Consider the following 18,901-nt stretch of genomic DNA (forward strand, 5'->3'; position numbering starts at 1 on the left):
AATATTGCCAAAAGCGGCGTAAAACCATACTCACTCACTCACTCTTCCCCCTCTCGTTAAATATCAAGCCAGGGCGATACAAGCCGTCTGGACCTATCAAAACGGCACTCAATCATTTTTTGTTCAGACTTCGTGTGCATTGTGGCCATCTAGTCCCCAATTCAGTCGGCTCTGTCGACAAACTTTTTGTTTGTTGTTTAACGCCACACAGAAATATTCCAGACATAAGACGTCGGTCTACAAATAATCTGAATCGGGAACCCATGTTACATGAGCATCGAGCCTCACGACCAGGGTACGATGACATGCATCAACCAAGAATCACTACCCGATTGATTTAGTTGCCTCTTACAACAAGCATAGGTTGCCGGAGACATGTGTTCTTACCCGGAATCCTCACGCTCGACAAGCTTATTTGAAATCTATCGTAATACTGGTCTGTGGATACTTCAAACAACACCGGATTGGTCAATCTTAAACCTTTCATGTCGGCTTGTTCACTGATTTCGAAAATTATCGGTTCGTCTGACGTGGTCAGACACTCAGATCTGTCTGAATGCACCGATAGCATTACTGTTTGAATCGGCTCTATTTTCAAATGAGAGGACACACGATACTTAATACACGTGGAAGCGTAAAAAGCTGCTGCCTTGAGCAGTTGTTCTGAGGATTTTGTATCCGAGTTAGATTAGACTAATTGTCATACAGTCTGTGATGCAGTAAATATGAGAATTGTATATATTTTTGTTTCTTTATTGCGATTAGATTTGGATGCGGCCTCGTCTGCCCAATGAACAACGTAAATATCAGTCTTTGCAATCGAGAATAACGTTTGTTGCCGTCGCCACTGCTGAAGGCGATATCTATTGCCAGACCCCATCTGGTGTCTAATCTGGTTCCATATGCTTATTGCGCAGATTAATCTACCATGTCAAAATCCAGATCCTGACGCAATCCGACAGAGCTGTCTGCGCAATGTGCAGAAATAACCATCTTTCTTAGTGCAATTCCTTTCATGTTTTCCGTGTGACCAGAAAGCGTATAGAAACATGTTATAACAACCACAAACGTTTTCTGGGAGGGAAACATGCACGAAGGTCGTGTGAGGTCACAAATGAAAGCGAGCAGACAATTTTGACATGACTAGGTTGATTTGTTATTAACTAAGGGACGAATTACCAGTACAGGTGGCAGACGTATTGTCTCACTTGACTGGGCTACAGGCGATACCTGATGCAATTACAACACACCACTGACTGTAACGTGTTCCCCGTTATCTGAATTTAGGCCACGTTAATTATTGAAAGCATGCAGTATGTGTTTCTGTGCATACCGGCGGAGACGTTACGTTCAATGCCACACGTATGGTCCAGAGACTTGAGAGGAAGGGTTGCGTGAGGCGCCATGCGAGTCTTATCTTTATTGGCATCAATACACATTTGGGACTAACGCTGGCTGCACGGGTGAATGCAACTTTAAAGACGGATGCCTGTGTTTGCATCGACTTGTCTTTAATTAAAACGTTTTGTCACGATCACCATAGTCAGAGTTGGATTACATCCATCTTCTGATGTTCAATTCCAATTTAGGTCAACAGAATGTCAGTCTCCATTATCTACCGAAACAGATTCCATTGGGAGTAAAAGGCAAAATGGTGGTGAAAAGTATACAATGAATGGGTCACTGAGAATCAGTATGACAGCAGATGTTCGAGAAAAGAGTATGTATGTTCGCGCAGGACATGCTTACTCTTTTCTCGAACACCTGAGCCGCATACTACCGCTAGCACACGCTACTCACACAATTTGCATAAAAAAGTCTTATAAGTCTTTGTTGCCGTACACCGCACAGAAGAGTGACGTGCACAATAATGTCAGGCGAGGTGATGTGGAATGGGGTTTAACGTCGCGTCCAAGATTATTGCCCTTATATAGCGAAGTGCATGTACGTGTGTGCTTGTGTGGCTGCTTGTACTAGTCCGGACTGATGCCAACTTATAGTACTCAGACACAGTATACTGACTCTGAGCCGACCAGTCCTTGTTTTAGCCCCTTAATGCCGAGCGCCAGATAGGGTAAAAACAAGTATGTGTGTGTGTGTGTGTTTGTGTGCGTGTGTGTGTGTGTGCTGACTAATGCCGATTTTATAGTGCTAGCCCACTGAGATACAATGCTGCAGTTTAACATGAATACCCCACTCAGACACACTATGCTGTAGTCCTTGTTTTAGCCCCTTAAAACCGAGCGTCAGACAGGGTAACAACAAGTACCATCTTTTACATGACGTATTTTGGGATGACGGGGATCGAACCCGAGGCCTTCCGATCTCAGGGCGGACGCTTTACCACTAGACCACGGGAGCGACCTTTAAACATCGTAAATTAAACCAAATAATTTAACCAAACTTAGACTGCCAAGGATGAGTCCTGTTCTTCTTTAAGGTTGAACAATGTTCTTGAACAAAGTTTGGATCGATTACTGTTTTCGATTGTGTTTCACGTATATGCACCTAAACAAGGAATAATTCTGTTATTGCCCAGGACACAAATAACAGGCAAGAGGTAATTCCAATATGAATCAGTTTGCCCACAGAATTATTGATGAGCTTTCAGCATCTCCCGTGTTGTGTCAGGGTAGGAGCGACGTCTCATTCGTTTTTGACACCACTGTAGAAGTTGAACCGTGAATGTTGTTTCGTGGCATTGTGTTTATGTACAATAAAATGGTTCACCCTTTTAAAACTGAAAGTGGCACTTTAAGTCGTAAACTTTTGAATAGGAGGTGTGTCGATAACCATTACCTGTGGTTTGAATATCGAAAGCGAACTCAGTACAAATATACCACACGGGGTTTCAAATCAATCGTTTTACATTTTACTGACAAGCCACAACGATTATCTTGACGCAGCCTTTGTTTACACAATCCATCTTGCTTACCTCAGAGAGAGAGAGAGAGAGAGAGAGAGAGAGAGAGAGAGAGAGAGAGAGAGAGAGACCGATAGATAGAGGGGGAGGAGGAGGAGTGATAGAGTTTGGTTTTACGCCGTTTTCAAGCAATATTCCAGCAATGCCACGGTGGGGGACACCCCAAATGGGCTTCACACAGTGTACCCAAATCGGGAATCGAACCCAGGTCCTCGGCGCGACGACCACTAGGCTACCCGGAGAAAAGAGGAAAAGAGGAAAGTTATATGAGTGAGAAAGACAAGAACGGAGAGTGATATAATAAACTTGTTTGCAATTTCATGGAAATATAAATATCATTTATGCAGTCGGTTGTCACCGGAGCGTTAAGCCTGTGGGGCAGGGGACCTGGTTGTCAAAGACACTATGCTGCACAAACACAATAAGGGCTATCATCACTCCCAAAAGACGGCATCAAGTGTCCTCCACATAAGCGTTTGATTATAAATTGGAACTCTTCACAACACAGTAAAACATTGCCCCGTGGATAGATGGTCATAACAACATCAGTTGATCCATCGTAAATAATAGAAAATTAAAGCACGTTCCAATATCATCGCAGAAGCATGATGTAATATTAAGTCGTTAACATGTTTATGAGGACAATTTGAACCCGAAAGGGACTTTAAAGGACGAACGAACTGGAAAAACTGGGCCCTGTATTTGGACCGATATAACTCATTATTCGCTGTGCATATGTGTGAGCAGGAGGCAAAGAATGAGTATGGCTGTGCTAGGAGTCATCTGAGCGTACTGTGCAGAGCGGAAGCGTAAGGTACTGATAGACCCAGAACACTGTATAGACGTTGTAGAACATGTGTATGAATACTGTAGAGTTTGGACGGATCTGTCGTATACGATGTCGCATTTACAATGATGTCACAGAACAGGGTTAAATTGTTGTTGGTTTTGGTAGATGTTTCTTGTTTTAAATCTAGCACTTGTGATTCAATACGCCGCACATCTCTGTACAGTGTAAAATATAACATTAAAGTCAGTTTAAAATATTTAAACATTTTAAATTTAAATGTGAAATGAAGTCTGACAAGCGGACATAACCTTTCATGCACAGACGGCATCAATCTTCACACAAAACACGTAGCTACTGCCGAAATGATATCTTAAATAAACAAAACAACTCAACTCAAAACACATTCGAGAAATATATCCCTTATCGGTGACAATGTGACATTTTGAGACAAACCGAATGCTTTAAGGTAGCATTTGTCACCATTCGAACATAAATCGTTTGTAACGAATGTTCTTGTGTCTTACGGAAAGATCCGACTGGTGCCGAGTGTGATGAGAGAAGTTTCCCGAGGCGGGAACCTCTACATTGGCACAGCTAGCTGGACATAGTAACAGAGTTTGTACCATTCGTGACCGATTTGTGTCCTTCCGGGACTTGAAATGCCATTTGTGTGGGTTACTGAAAGACAGGGAGGGGTGATCAGCGTGTCTGTGCTAGCTGATATATCTTATGGTGGCGAAAGGCAAGATTGAAACCATCGAGGATGAGGCACGGGTGTCCCAGTCGTCTAAGGCGCCACTGTGTAGAGTTGCTTCATTTGGGCACGTCAGAAACCTCTTGCTACCATCGTGGGTTTGAATCCCGATTATATTTCTGGGTTTATCAGCACTATACCCGTGCTCGTGGACCCGTGAAGATCCGGGTTAGAATAGGTCTCTTCACCAACCCATGCTTGCCGTAAAAGGCGACTATGCTTGTCGTAAGAGGCGACTAACGGGATCGGATGGTCAGGCTCGCTGACTTGGTTGATATATGTCATCGTATCTCAAATGCGTGGATCGATGGTCCATGTGTCAATCACTGGATTGTCTGGTCCAGACTCGATATTTTAAAGACCGCCGTCAAATAGCCGGAATATTTCTGACTGCGGCGTTAAACAAAAAACAAAAAACAAACACTATCGAGGATATTATCATAATGTTATTGTCACCACAAATGACTGGCTTCTTTAATCGGACAATATCAGTTAATGATCATCATGATTTTTGATCAGTTATGTAATAAATATTCATCATGTAGTCTGAAACAAATGTCAACATACAACAGATAGCAAGCCGACAAAACACTAAAAACGAATCGGTTTATTTGAAATTTAAGCCTAAGCTAAATCCGGTATCACTGTTTGTTGTAAACATCTCCTAGATTGGAAACATGATTCATCTATGGCATGTTCTCACTGACAGACACAGTTTGAACTTAATGTATTACAGCTGCCATTGTTTCACGTCCCCTTCTTCACGGCGATGGAACAGAAGAGGTCATGGTCCCGCTGGGACGAGATGCGTCGTAACGAGTCGTTAAGTTTGTTTGAAGTGCTCTCCAATCACGGAGACCCTCCATTAAGCCCCGGAAAGAACTTGTTCTGTTTTGCATGTAAGAGTTACGTGTGTCAAAACACACTTTATGTTTTTCATTAATAATATTTTGGTAAGAAAACGAACTGGTGGATTTTATGCGATATTTGAAACTGTATTGTCAGGACAGACGTCATTTTCTATTTGGGTTGTTTTTTTAGAATTGACGATTCAACATAAAACGTGAAATATAAACATGTCGGCATTGGAGACGTAAATTGAAGTCGACGTTTGCGAGGGATCCCGGACTGACTTTGCCTTAAAATGAATGTCAAGAGAAATAATGACTTGAACTATGTTTATAAAAGCTGAAGTACCTAAGGACCGCCTCCGTGGTCAAGTGGTAGAGCATCCGCCCGCCCGGAGAGCGGAAGGTCCGGGGTTCAATCCCCAGCCGCGTCATACCAAAAGACGTTAAAAGATGGTACTTGTTGTTACCCTGTCTGTCGCTCGACATTAAGGGGCTAAAACAAGGACTGGTCGGCTCGGAGTCAGTATACTGAGTGGGGTATTCATGTTAAACTGCGGCATGGTATCTCAGTGAGCTAGCACTATAAATCGGCATCAGTACGGACTAGTACAAGCAGCCACACAAACACACACACGTACATGCACGTCGCTATATAAGTGCAATAATCTTGGACGCGACGTTTCACCTCACCTCACCTCACCTGTATCTAATCCGATCCAGACAGAATCTAAAACTCAAACAAACGCCATCATTGAGTTTTTCTTAAGTCGTTTGTCATAAAATGTAGCATTTTCAAAATTTAAGCCGGTTTATACATATCCTTCTTTATAATACAGGGCGGGCTTGCAGAGATTCTGCTGCTTAGAAGCAAAGAGAAACACTTAGTAATATGTGCGTTTTGCAACAAGAAATGTTATACAAACAATAGATAGTACTAGTAGTGGTTGTACGAGTAGAAGTGGTAGTAGACGTAATGTTCTGGTAATGCTGGTCGTCGTGGTAGTAGAAGTTGCAGTTGTGGACTTTGTCGATTTTGTTCAGTAATAGCAGTAGCATTAGTAGCAGTAATATAGTTATTATTATTGTATTATTGTCTGTTAGTAGTAGTAGTAGTAGTAGTAGAATCAGCAGTAGCAGTAGAATTATTATTATGATGTTATGATGATGATTATTATTAGAAGCAGTAGTAGTAATATAGTTATTATTATTATTAATAGTAGTAGTGGTCGTAGTAAATCGGCAGTAGTAGCAAAATTATTATTATTATTATGATTGTTATTATTATTAATAGTGGTGGTAGTAGTAGTAGTAGTAGTAGTAGTAGTAGTACTGTACCAGTGGCAGAAATATTAGTGGTGGTGGTAGTGGGTAGTGGTGGTAGTAGTGTAGGTGGTGGTGGTGGTAGTAGTAGAAGTAGTAGTTGTTGTTGTTGTTGTTGCTGTGTTGTTTCAGCTGGCAACACATACAAAATGAATCTACTGTCGTTGGTGACCTGATTCCACATCAGATTCAGCAGCAAGTGATCATTCCACAGGGAAACCTAGCGCCAGAGTTGGACATCGGAGACTCGCCTAACAGAACATGAGAACCCTGTCTAGCTACAACGCAAGGTCCACGCCGCGTTTGCCTTCTAGAACTGCGCTTCTCACATTGCATAGGTTATCTCCTTGTCCAGCCCTGGCACCGATGGCCCAGACAAAGTGGCGAAAACATGACCAATTGGCCCGTGGCTTCTTTCTCAAAACCGTGCAATGAATATCTCGGGTTACAAATTTCAAAAAGATGATGAGGATGAAATGTTGAAATTTATAGTTTTTTATATGAGAAAATACAACTGTGTCATTTCTAATGCCCTCCTCCTTATGGTTATCATACATTTGCCCCCCCCCCCCCCCTTTTTTTTTCGCTGTGCCCACGGGTGGACGGGTGGCCCAGTCACTCCGCTGTGCAGAGTTGCGTCCCTTGAGAACGCTAGAAACCTATGATTGTGGGTTCGAATCCCGGTTAACCCCGATTATGTTTCTAGGTTTGTCAGCACCATACCCGTGCTCGTGGGTTTCACCGAAGTTGTAAACGTCTGAGACTTGCATCACTTCGGGCTTTCCTCCGACATTAAGCTGACACAAAACTGGAATACTGTTAAAAGCGGCGTTAAACCCAACTCACTCCAAGTTACAAAGGAATTCATCGTGTTTGAATACTTACTTTCAGTGTGTTGTACGGTGTCTCCCGGTAATGAGGGACGTTTACATCCCACTTTAAGCACCGTCAATTGATTACATTGAGATATTTTCGTAACAAATTGGAGATGTCCAAATGTCCCCGCAGACTACTCATCATCAACGCAGTGGTATACATCAGTGATTGGGGGAGGGTAACTGAAGAAAACATCTGTCATGACGTTAAAAGTACAGCAATAATTACATGTCGTTGAGGGGTCCAGTTGCACGAGTGCTGCAGATTTCTCTTCCAAAATGAACCTCTATTGATCTGTTTGTGGTAAATGGTCTTAGAATCCTGAAATAGTTCTTGTGTTTATTAAACATATTTTTCTAACAGGGAAATATTTCTTGAATCAAACTATATTATATCTGTTGATCCATGAAGGTGACGCTCTGTATAATGGCGATCTTTCCAAATACCTGGTTGAATTGTAACAATTAACATTCCAAGATGGAGTTTGTTGACAAAAGATTATTCTTTTCTGTGATTTAACAATGGTTTGATGGACTGAGTATATATACATAAAAACATGTTGCACCAATATCATACTGAGGCAACAAGAATGAATCGACTTCACAGATAGTACTTTTGTGGGGGAAAAGACTTCGGTATTCGATCGGCGTGACGAGCGATCGCTGTACTTACTAGATTCCCACTGCTCGAATAACACAAGAACACCTAAATTTTAAATCTGGTTAATCATACAAAATTTTTTGAAGGGAACCAATAACGACAAATTGAAATTAATGATTTTTCATTCATCACAAGTCTGTATGACAGGAGGGATGACTTTCCAATAGTCAAGTTTCCATTCCTGTCGAGCAATGTTCTAACAGCTCTAGCCTTTGGTGTCTCCATTTCATAACTTTTCATGAATATTTTACAGTGATTCATAAACACATGCCCATGATATAGCTAGAATCGTACAATGGATTTCTTATTATTATTTAAATTGTTTGTTGATTTTATTCACATAACTAAAACAACGGATCGGTGTCTGTCGACTCCATGTGTATTCAGATACCCTGGGGACGGCCTCCGTGGTGTAGTGGTACAGCGTCCGCCCGGAGAGCGGAAGGTCCGGGGTTCAATCCCAAAGATGGTACTTGCTGTTACCCTGTCTGGCGCTCGGGGCTTATACAAGGACTGGTCGGCTCGGAGTCAATATGCTGTGTCTGAGTGGGGTATTAATGTTAAACTGCGGCATGGTGTTTCAGTGCGAGCTCTATAAATCGGCATCAGTCCGGGCTAGTACAAATCAGCCACACACACGTGCTGGCACGTCGTTATTTTAGTGCAATAATCTTGGACGCGACGTTAAACCCCATTTCACCTGGGTCATCCCCTGAGATCGGCATCACCTACAATAGGGGGCAATATGTGCCTCTGGGGCTCAAAAACGCCGAAATTCGCTGACGCGTCCTGCAAGACGCTCCCCAAAATAGTATTTTTAGTTTTGGTGACCGATTTTTTATTCTGGTTTTGCCGGTGCCCCTGCCTCTGATTTTCAAAACGACCTTATCTCATCCTCGAATGTCTATTATTATGACTGTTCTAATGTGACAACTACCCTGGAACCATTTTCTACCGTAGCTTATTCCGGGATGTAACGTCACCATTTCGTTCTCCATTATCCATAACTTTGGATAATCCATAACTGGATAATCGAGGCTGATCTCAGCGCTGAAGTTTGAGACGGTGGACCTATAGGTGCGGTTATAGGGTTTTTGAAAAATTGTTTGGCTGCGTACTTCCCTATTTTGACTTGAACAATATGTTCCCGTGTTTTTTCAGGTGAATAATTGACTTTCCTTTGTATGTGTTTGTCATTGGTGGCACAGGTGCGACAGGATCGGCTCACCTTCTCGCGAACACCCGTTATCTTCACTATTTGATAGTGATTCGTAAATATATGCTTATGATATAGTCACAATCGTGCAATCGATTCTGCTTTTAATAGGGATTTGTTGTGGCTGTGGAAAGGATTTTGTCGCTTTTATTTGTATAGACACCTAGTCACGGTAATACCCAACCAGCTCACAAAATCCTCCCCGGATCGATAGCGGATAACAACCGATGCCGTGTTCGTAAGAACAAACTTGGTCTCAATCTTTGGAACCAATGAGGTTGTATCTTTAATTCGATGGTTGGTGTTTACCGGGCTGCCGAAATGTTTCCGTCATAATGAGCGCTCCTTTTCATGTGCGATGTATCGCATGGCCTAATTATTTGGAGCTTAACACGTAGAGTGTTTTATGCGAAAGATTCCTATATCGATCATTAAACAATTGTCCATTAGCTCGCGTTAAAGGAAAATATATCGGAATTCTTTGTATCTTAAAAAAGAGAGATAATCATTAATGAATTAGATCTGGACCTGGAAAATCATTTAATTCGCAGAACATTTTAATTGAAATCTACGAAAGGCTACAATGACTGACGCTTTTAATAAAAACGAATCATTTACACAGGGATCTTAAAATGAGAAAAACTTTAATTTCATGCAAAGAACTTGTAAGTGCCGATGATGAAAGATGGGTTCAAAAACTCGACACACAAATCGCTCGCTAAATCTCCAAAACGAGACCCACTTCTTTCATGTTCTTTAAAGTCTCCTTAGGATTTATTGAGCAGTAACTCTGTTGTAATCTTCCCCTCGTAATAGCAAACCACACAGTCATCGATACCCAATCAATCCGTCAACAAACGAGAGTGGCAACTCGATCCACAACCGAACTATGCCATTGTTACTTTTTGACAAGCCTCGCGCAATTTAGCGATTACTGCGCTTGGCTGAGGCCTACCTGGTTGACAGGGGCGTGAGAAGGCATAAAATAGGTCACAGCGCAGGTGAAGTTAATGATGAGTGTAGTGTGTTTGCGTACTCGTTCTAGTTATTTGTTTTAAGAGGCTTAAGCTGTGCAATATCCCGTCTGCCGGCTTGTATAATTGATTAGGTGTACTTTTTGAAAAAGACGGCAGACATTTTAGATCCCACGAATTGGTTTGATAATGTGTCAATCTTGGAATTTGAACTGAGGCAATAATTTTCACCATGCGCAGTGTTGTTGCCAAGGTATGTCACTTCAGTTTTAACAGTATTAATTACATGAAGTCGCCCTGCGAGTATTTTGTCCACATGGCTACACGTATTCCTTTCATAACCAAATGCGTGGGACGTTTTACTCCGGCACAAACGATATCACTGCGCAGGCAAAATCTACACAAAGTGTGCAAGCGGTAGGGCGGGACACGCTGACCCTTTCGCGAACACCTGGTGTCATCACTGATCTTCGGGGGTCCATTGATACAAGTTTAACAGCTATTTATTCCTTAACGCCAAATGGAATCAGACTCGGCGGATAAACAAGACTGGTTGTTTTCTGGCATTGGCGTTTTATATCTATAAACGTGACACCAAGCTATCAATTGCTGTAAAATTGTATAAATTGCGAGGGGGGGGGGGGGCTGGCTGTCGCACAAGTTAATCACAACTATTTGGGGTGGGTGAAAAATTGCTACATACAAATATGATACAATGCTAAGGCCATTCTCGCCGCCCATAATGGGTTTTGACGTCGCGCTCAAGATTATTGCAATAATGTGCGTGCGTGCGTACGTGAGAATACCCCACTCAGACACAGTATACTGACTCCAAGCCGACCAGTCCTTGTTTTAGCCCCTTAATGACGAGCGCCAGGCAGGGTAACAAGTACCATCTTTTAACGTCTTTTGGTATGACGCGGCCGGGGATTGAACCCCAGACCTTCCCCTCTACCACTAGACCACTGAGGCGGTCAAACGTTGAAGAAAGGCCTGGCTAAGTGCAGGCATCTTTTAACGTCATTGGATATGACGCGGCCGGGGCTAGAACCATCAACCTTCCGCGCTCCGGACAGACGCTCTATCCGATAGTCCACGGTGAAAATCGCTGCGATAACCAAATCAATAATTCGTGTTGGACATTCAGCACACACACTAATGATATCGGTATCTTTATTTCACAGGTGTGAAATCAAAACTCAAGCGAGTGTTGATCTGTAAATCTGATAAACCTACGCAGACTTCGGCTGTAACGCGATGAACATCGGTATTGATCACGTCGCTGTGCAATGTCTGTTGCTGAAACAAGAGCTGGACCATCTTTCGTTACTCCATCCTTTCCTGGTACACTAACATTTAGTCGATGAAATCTTATATTGCACAATACTCTTCTCTCCTCTAAACTTAAACAAATAATTTTCCAGATGCTGATTTCATATGTGAAATAGAGGTAGCTAGAGCTGACTAGACTTGCTTTTGTATACATATCTAGATTGTTTTGTTTTTTTTAAACAAATTTATTCCACAGTCATGGTGGATGACTAACCTGAGGGTAATGAGAACCAGTAATGAAAATGTAAGTTTGGCACATTTTGTTTATATATATAAGTTTTGTACATAAGTCAAATAGTATACAGTCTGGTTTCAAATCGTTCTGATAGTTGAAATGAGTGAGTGAGTCTTTACACCGTTTTTAGCAATATTCCAGCAATATCACGGCGGGGGACACCAGAATTGTACCCATGTGGAGAATCGAACCCGGGCCTTCAGCGTGACGAGCGAGCACTTAAACCACTAGACTACCCTACAGCTCATATGAAGAAAACCTCTTTAATCCGACATCCTATCCGTTATGTCCTGTTATTCTTGGTTCGAGACAAATATGATACTAAAAGTATGCCCTTGTGCTGATGAGGATGTTGCTGAGACTGAACCATCATCCAGTCTGACATATCGAAGTTAACGAGGTAAAACAAGGGGGAATTCAGTGGAGGTGGGGGACTACCACAACATCTTCTCCAATTCCATTTGATTGTAATCATTTACAACAACACACCAGGAAGTTAAATTTAAATCCATTTCGCCATTGATGACAAAGAATCAGTACTGATGAATCTCGTTTTCTAACGCTCCTAAATTTCTTCCTTCTTTGCTGAAAGGCCACTACCTGTAACGAAATAAGTATAACCATTACTGGAATCTGATAATGCACACTCCCTTCCTTCTGTAAATGGCAAATGTGGAACCAGGTATTAACGGGACGTTGTAATGGGCGAGACATTCTGACGGATGACGTTAAAGGAGAATCATACATTACCCCCCGTGAAGATCCGGGTTAGATCGTGGCGTAAGAGGCGACTAACACGATCGGGTGGTCAGGCTCGCTGACTTGGTTGACTTGTCATCGTATTCCAATTGCGAAAAACGATGCCCATGATTTCAATCCCTGGATTGTCGAATCCAGACTCGATTATTTACAGACCGCCGTTATATAGCTAAACTATTGCGACTTTAAATAACAAACATACACAATACGCTGACATGGTCAGGATATATCCTGAGGGCGGAAATATGACGGATAATTTACAATAATATTATTGTTGGTTAATAAATGCATGATTTATGATAACAGGCGTTGTGTTCCGAATCGCGTGACACACTGTTGTGTTGTGGTCCGTGTTTGATACCTAGCATGGAAGGGTTCATTTTTTTTGCAGGGATGGTCCGACCATTTCATGCCGTGTGTGGAACATGTACAGTCAAGCATGGTTCACTCGGCATTGTGAAATGAATTGGCCTGCATTGACTATTTATAGATTAAGAGGCAGGTACCACATATATGTGCTGTGTCATCACTGATTTTGAGGGATCGAATCCATTAATTCTATTTGCATAATTTTTATAAAAAATTATACCTTTTACGCCGAATGCCAGATAATCGAGACTGATTATTCTCTGCATTTTTAGTAGCATGAGTGAGGTGCCAACACTCGCATCCCCTGGATCCAGAATACCATCTTATTTTTCACTTTGAGTCTTATTACTTACTTCTGAATCTCGAAAACTACGTAACACAAATCTCAAAAACATCTCAAGAACAAGTACAATTACTGAAAAAATATCGAAAACATAAAATATATAAACATTCTCACGCCGTTATTTAAAAAGAAGAAGTTAATCTGATACGATTTTATTTGCGTCCCGCGTACCTACCGAATACCCTCTAAATAGACCCTGAATCCCGGGTACCAAAAGGGGTATGACGGATGTTCACTGTCATATGATGTCTAAAATAACAGGTTTCTTCTGTGCATATTTCCTGATATAATCCTTGGAATACTGCAAGCATTATGATCATGAACGTTCAAATCTACGGCGGTTGTTAAAATATGAGTGAGTATGGTTTTTCGCCGATTTTTTAGCAATATTCCAGCAATATCACAATTTCATGGGCTTCACACATTGTACCCATGTGGGGAATCGAACCCAGGTCTTCGCATGACGAGCGAACGCTGTAACTACTAGGCTACGCCACCGCCCTTTGTTCAAATTCGAGGAACGAAGTGTCCCTTTCATTCCAACTCAGGATCCAGGTCGAACCTTCTGCGGTCTTTATTACCATTCAGGAACTAGACAAGACGTGAAGGTCAACACTGTTCCAGCTGTATGACAGCGGCCTGTAAATAAATCTTGACAAGACAAACCAGTAATGGATCTTATGATCAACGATACACTCCGTGGGGTACGATGACACGACATTAGCTAAGTCATCGAGTCTGGCCACCCGATCCATTAAGCCTCACGCAACTTGTCAGTTTTCACATTCTACAAACTGATGATTATTTACATCACGGAAGGATTGTAAATTTTTAAATTAGATACCAGAAGGCAGCCGGGACGGGCTTCCGAAGTAGCCGTAGGAGACCATTAAGTGACCGGATGTAGCAGAGGGTGACCGGAAGTAGCAGAAGGTAAGCTGACGAACAAAAAGATGACCGGAAGTACCAGAATGTAACCGGAAGTTCCAGAATGTGACACACAGTTGCAGAAAGTTACTTTTTAGAATATCCCAATTGACGTTTTTGCATGGCTTAATTCTGTTCTTCGGTGTAGTGTTAGTCTAAGCTTACTTGATAATAAGTTATTAACCTAGAGTGAGTGAGTTTTTGAGTGAATATGTTTTTACGCCACGCCACTGCAATATTCCAGCAAAATCACGGCGGGGGACACCAGAAATGGGCTTCACACATTGTACCATGTGGGGAATCAAACCCGGGCCTTGGGCGTGACGCGCGAAAGCATTAACTACTAGGTTACCACACCGCCCTATTAACCTAGAAACGAAATAGAGAAACTACTTACGTCATATTTACGTACATATAAGCAGCATTGTGAATTAGGGCACAGTCGCGTAAATGAACGGTATTCTTCCTCCCTATCAACTGCTTCGTACCCCCAAAAGTTACTTAAATATGTCTGTGGAATCTCAGTACTTACGTCCTACAAATCCACTACCCTATACTGTCTGGAATATAGGTCAAGGTCGTATAAGGTTTTCCATCATTAAAGTTGACGACAGGCAAAACCTACCGACACGACAACTGTTATCCTAACAACTACTAATATGTCATATTCCATCATGACAGATATGAAAAGAGGATACCTGGGGGCAGGGGACGGATAATTGCTGCTGGTATCCGCTCACACAGTGCAGCAGGTGACGTCTTCTTTCTCAACAGTTGGTTCCAGCCTGTATAAGTAGTGCACAGGAAACCAGTATGTTGCTACATGGCAATTTATTATGGCGCCAAAAGCTTGTGATTCTACCACGATAGCCGGTATATATTTACCCGAAAGATTATTTCTAAAAAAAAATTGAAATATATTTTAGAAAAGGGTCTGATAATAAATAGTTTTTTGTTTGTAAAAGCATGTTATTTAACGGAGGTATATTCATATCTGCTTTTTTAGTGAGGTTTTTGATGGAGGATAAGATATTGGGTAAACATACATTTACAACCTGTGTGTTCTGGCAATTATATTAAAACGATTTTAAAAGTCTGATTTCTCGCTGGCAGTTTTAGTATGGTTTACTTCCTTGTATTTTGCTGGAATGTTTATTGAAGCGAAGCGAAGCTAAGCTAAACTAATGATATAATAATCTGGCAAACAGGCGTTGTTATATTTAGTCCGTAGTGCACAACCATTATGGCAAATCAGTGTTTACAGTGGAACAAAATAAGTTATGACAGATGGTTTGCCTGTCTAGAACTTTGGTGTATAATTCAACGAAAACCTTTAATGCAACCAGAAGATTCTAAAATCACCCAGTTAAGAGTTGCGTATTAAAGGGGAGACAACCGAAGTGAAATACAATACCGCCTGTCACTAAGAAAGACTATTTAACTGCGGGATGACCGTTATTGGAAGGTAAGATTGTCACATCTCCGGAACGTCCTGATTTCATGTCAATCTTCCGTGAGCGATTATGGTGGCGTTGCTTCATTAGATCTGCGCCGTTTCCTTGACATTAGCGACCTGTAGCGGTAGCTGGCACCATTACAGCGCCCGTGAGGATGCACTGGAAGGGGTAATGACGTGATTGTCGCCGAAGCTTAAACTGTGAACAACATATAAAGACTTACAAATATAACGGCACATTTGCTTCAAGATGGAGCTTGCCATTTCCAGAGTGTTTGTACCACTAAAATAATTAATGGGGAATCGAATTCAATGAACTGACGATGATGGAGCTGATGATGTATTTTTTTAACGCAATGTGTATATGAGGAAATATGTACAATCGGGGAACTGTACAATCGGGGAATATGTATAATCGGGGAATATTTATGTATAATCAGGAAATATGTGTAATCGGGGAATATGTATCAACGAGGAATATATATAATGTGGGGATGTATAAAATCGGGGAATATGAGATTGTATAATCGGGGAATATGTATAATTTGGGAATATGTATAATGTGGTAATACGTATAATCGAAGGATAATTATAATCTGGGAATATGTTTAATCGGGGAATATGTATTATCGGGGAATATTTATGTATAATCAGGAATATATACTTAATCGGGGAATATGTATCATCCAGAAATATATATAATGTGGTTATATGTATAATCGAGGGATGTATGTAATCTGGGAATATTTATAATCCGGGAATATGTTTAATCTGGGAATATGTATAATCGAGTAATGTATATAATCGGGGAATAAACAAAAGCAATTACAACGTATGTGCTAAGATGTACAGATTGTTTAGTGAATGCGACCTATGCTCTTGACTTCCAACGGGGAGTATGTGCTCCCATGCCTCGGATAAACGTGACTTGCCCCGAGAGGGCAGAAAAAGACAACTTATTCTCACGTTTTACCCAAAGAAATAAATCGTTAACTGAAGTGTGTTGTGGGCATAATGGCTGCTATGTTTTCATGTGCTGGCTGAAATATATTCTGTCCGAAAAACAATATTAAATGGTCGGTTCCTAAACCTACGTATGACAAGTCCGCTAAAGGATCTGTCACCTATCTTGTTTGATTCACAGCTATACCGTCTGCATTTGTTTCAGGCCTTGTAATCCACCACGACAACCTTTGTGAGCTGAGCCCGTGCGAAAGCATTCTAACTCAATCTTGGTAAGTCGAGATCCTATATTTTGTTTCTCTCTCAAAAGAACACGGAAAGTAATTATTTGTGCCAATTCTTTGTAATTATGGCCAACATGACGTAGGCAAAGGCGTGACCTGCCAGACGGTTTGACCATAAAACTGGTTTAACTATTCAGAGACGCATATATCTATGCGTTTTGAAACTGTTTACAGACAGGATTGGGTGAGTGAGTATGGTTTTACGCCACTTTTAGATATATTCCAGCATTATCACGACGGGGGACACCTGAAATGGGCTTCACACATTGTACCCATGTCGGGAATCGAACCCGGGTCTTCGGCGTAACGAGCGAAAGCTTTGTCCCCTAGGCTACCCGGCCGCCCCTTTACAGACAGGAGCCGCGTTACTGCACACTATTTGATTCAAGTCACAGACAAGTTGAAACGCGATGTTTCAGCCCAAGAATATATGAAGTTAACAGTATAATTATTATACATTATTATATCTACAACTCCGGGGGCCACGGGTGGCCCAGTCGTCTAAGGCGCCGCGATTCGCTGTGCAGAGTTGAGTCCCTTGGGCATGCCAGAAACCTATGTTTGTGGGTTCGAATCCCGGTTCGCCCCGATTATGTTTCTAGTTTTGTCAGCACCATACCCGTGCTCGTGGGTTTCACCGAAGTGGTAAACGTCTGAGACCTGCATCTCTTCGGGCTTTCCTCCCACATCAAGCTGACACGCCGTGATATAACTAGAATAATGTTAAAAGCGGAGTTAAACCCAACTCACTCACTTACTCACTCACTACAATTCCGAGCTGAGTTGCATGTTATCCGCTCCCTGGGAACCGTATGGTGTCATAAACGCTCTTCTGTGAACGTTATCGGTTCAAACACACCACAGCTATATCATTTAAATGTCAACGGCAAGAAACAGGCTATGTCTGGATCAGCTCGAGGTACCCACCGTGTGATTCCAACCAACGTATTTGCTCAGATTACATTCAAACTGCATGATGCTATTTCTCGGGGCATTCTGTCGGGGAGATAACTCACATCTATCATTTAATAAAATCGCCGGAATGTGCGATATGACGCCAGTTAATATCACCAGATCGGGTTGCCACTAGTTTACACCTGAAGGCGATTTACTTCCCCAACTTGACGGTACATATCAGATAGCACCAGACAGGGCCTCGGATGACTCTTATTTGAATTCTATTTAACATCAACGTAGCCAGCGCACGTTGTCATCAGAAGGATTGTTAATCTATTCCTCTCTGCGGGCGACTCTGCAGGACATTGCCCACACTGCTAATCGGTATGATCAGCCACGTGAAAACCAATCACTATCTCGCCTAATCCAGGAAATATTACCCTTTCTTAAAAGAAAGGTATGTTTGACAAGCAAGAAGTTGTTACCCTATTTTAGCTATAGTGAAATCAAACGCACATAAAACGTAACGCTCTAACGCATTCAACAACAGTCGTGACTTAGTTGAGTGAGTTGGATTCGAACCGTTACTCATTTAGTGTCAAAAAATGTTGGACGAAGATGCTGTCGGCTTGTGTTGTAGATGAAGTGAAACTAGCCAACTGTCCAACTTCAGGCTATGGCAAAATGGCAAAATAGTATTTACACAGACCTGCGATATTTAAAGTAAAGGTTTTTGGGGTATTCCTGGTCAGGTCTGTATGCGTGATATAGCTGGTAACAGTGGTTAAGCGAGTCTGACAGTAGATGCAAAGATATACTTTAACCTGCATCATTTAACGTTTCCTCCCATGAAAAGCTAACGTGAAAACACTGTTCATTTCAAAACGCCGCTAAACCACACTCATTCACTCACTAACTCAAGGCGTGTCAGCTGAACGTCGGACATGGCATGTCGACCGAAAGAGATGTCGA

The 18,901-nt window shown here is 41.8% G+C and overlaps 1 protein-coding gene across 1 annotated transcript in view; it reads left to right on the forward strand.

Moving 5' to 3' along the window:
- The window catches only part of LOC124132709 (leucine-rich repeat-containing protein 74A-like), a 141,643-nt gene that overhangs the window by 43,801 nt on the left and 78,941 nt on the right, over positions 1-18,901 (forward strand). The window contains exon 2 of the mRNA XM_048387782.1: positions 16,954-17,020. The gene's annotated coding sequence lies outside the window, so the exon portion shown is untranslated. The remainder of the gene's footprint in view (positions 1-16,953; positions 17,021-18,901) is intronic.

The sequence above is a fragment of the Haliotis rufescens genome, unplaced genomic scaffold, assembly GCF_023055435.1.
Source record: "Haliotis rufescens isolate VD_foot unplaced genomic scaffold, xgHalRufe1.0.p SCAF_7, whole genome shotgun sequence".
NCBI classification, from domain to species: Eukaryota; Metazoa; Mollusca; class Gastropoda; order Lepetellida; family Haliotidae; genus Haliotis; species Haliotis rufescens.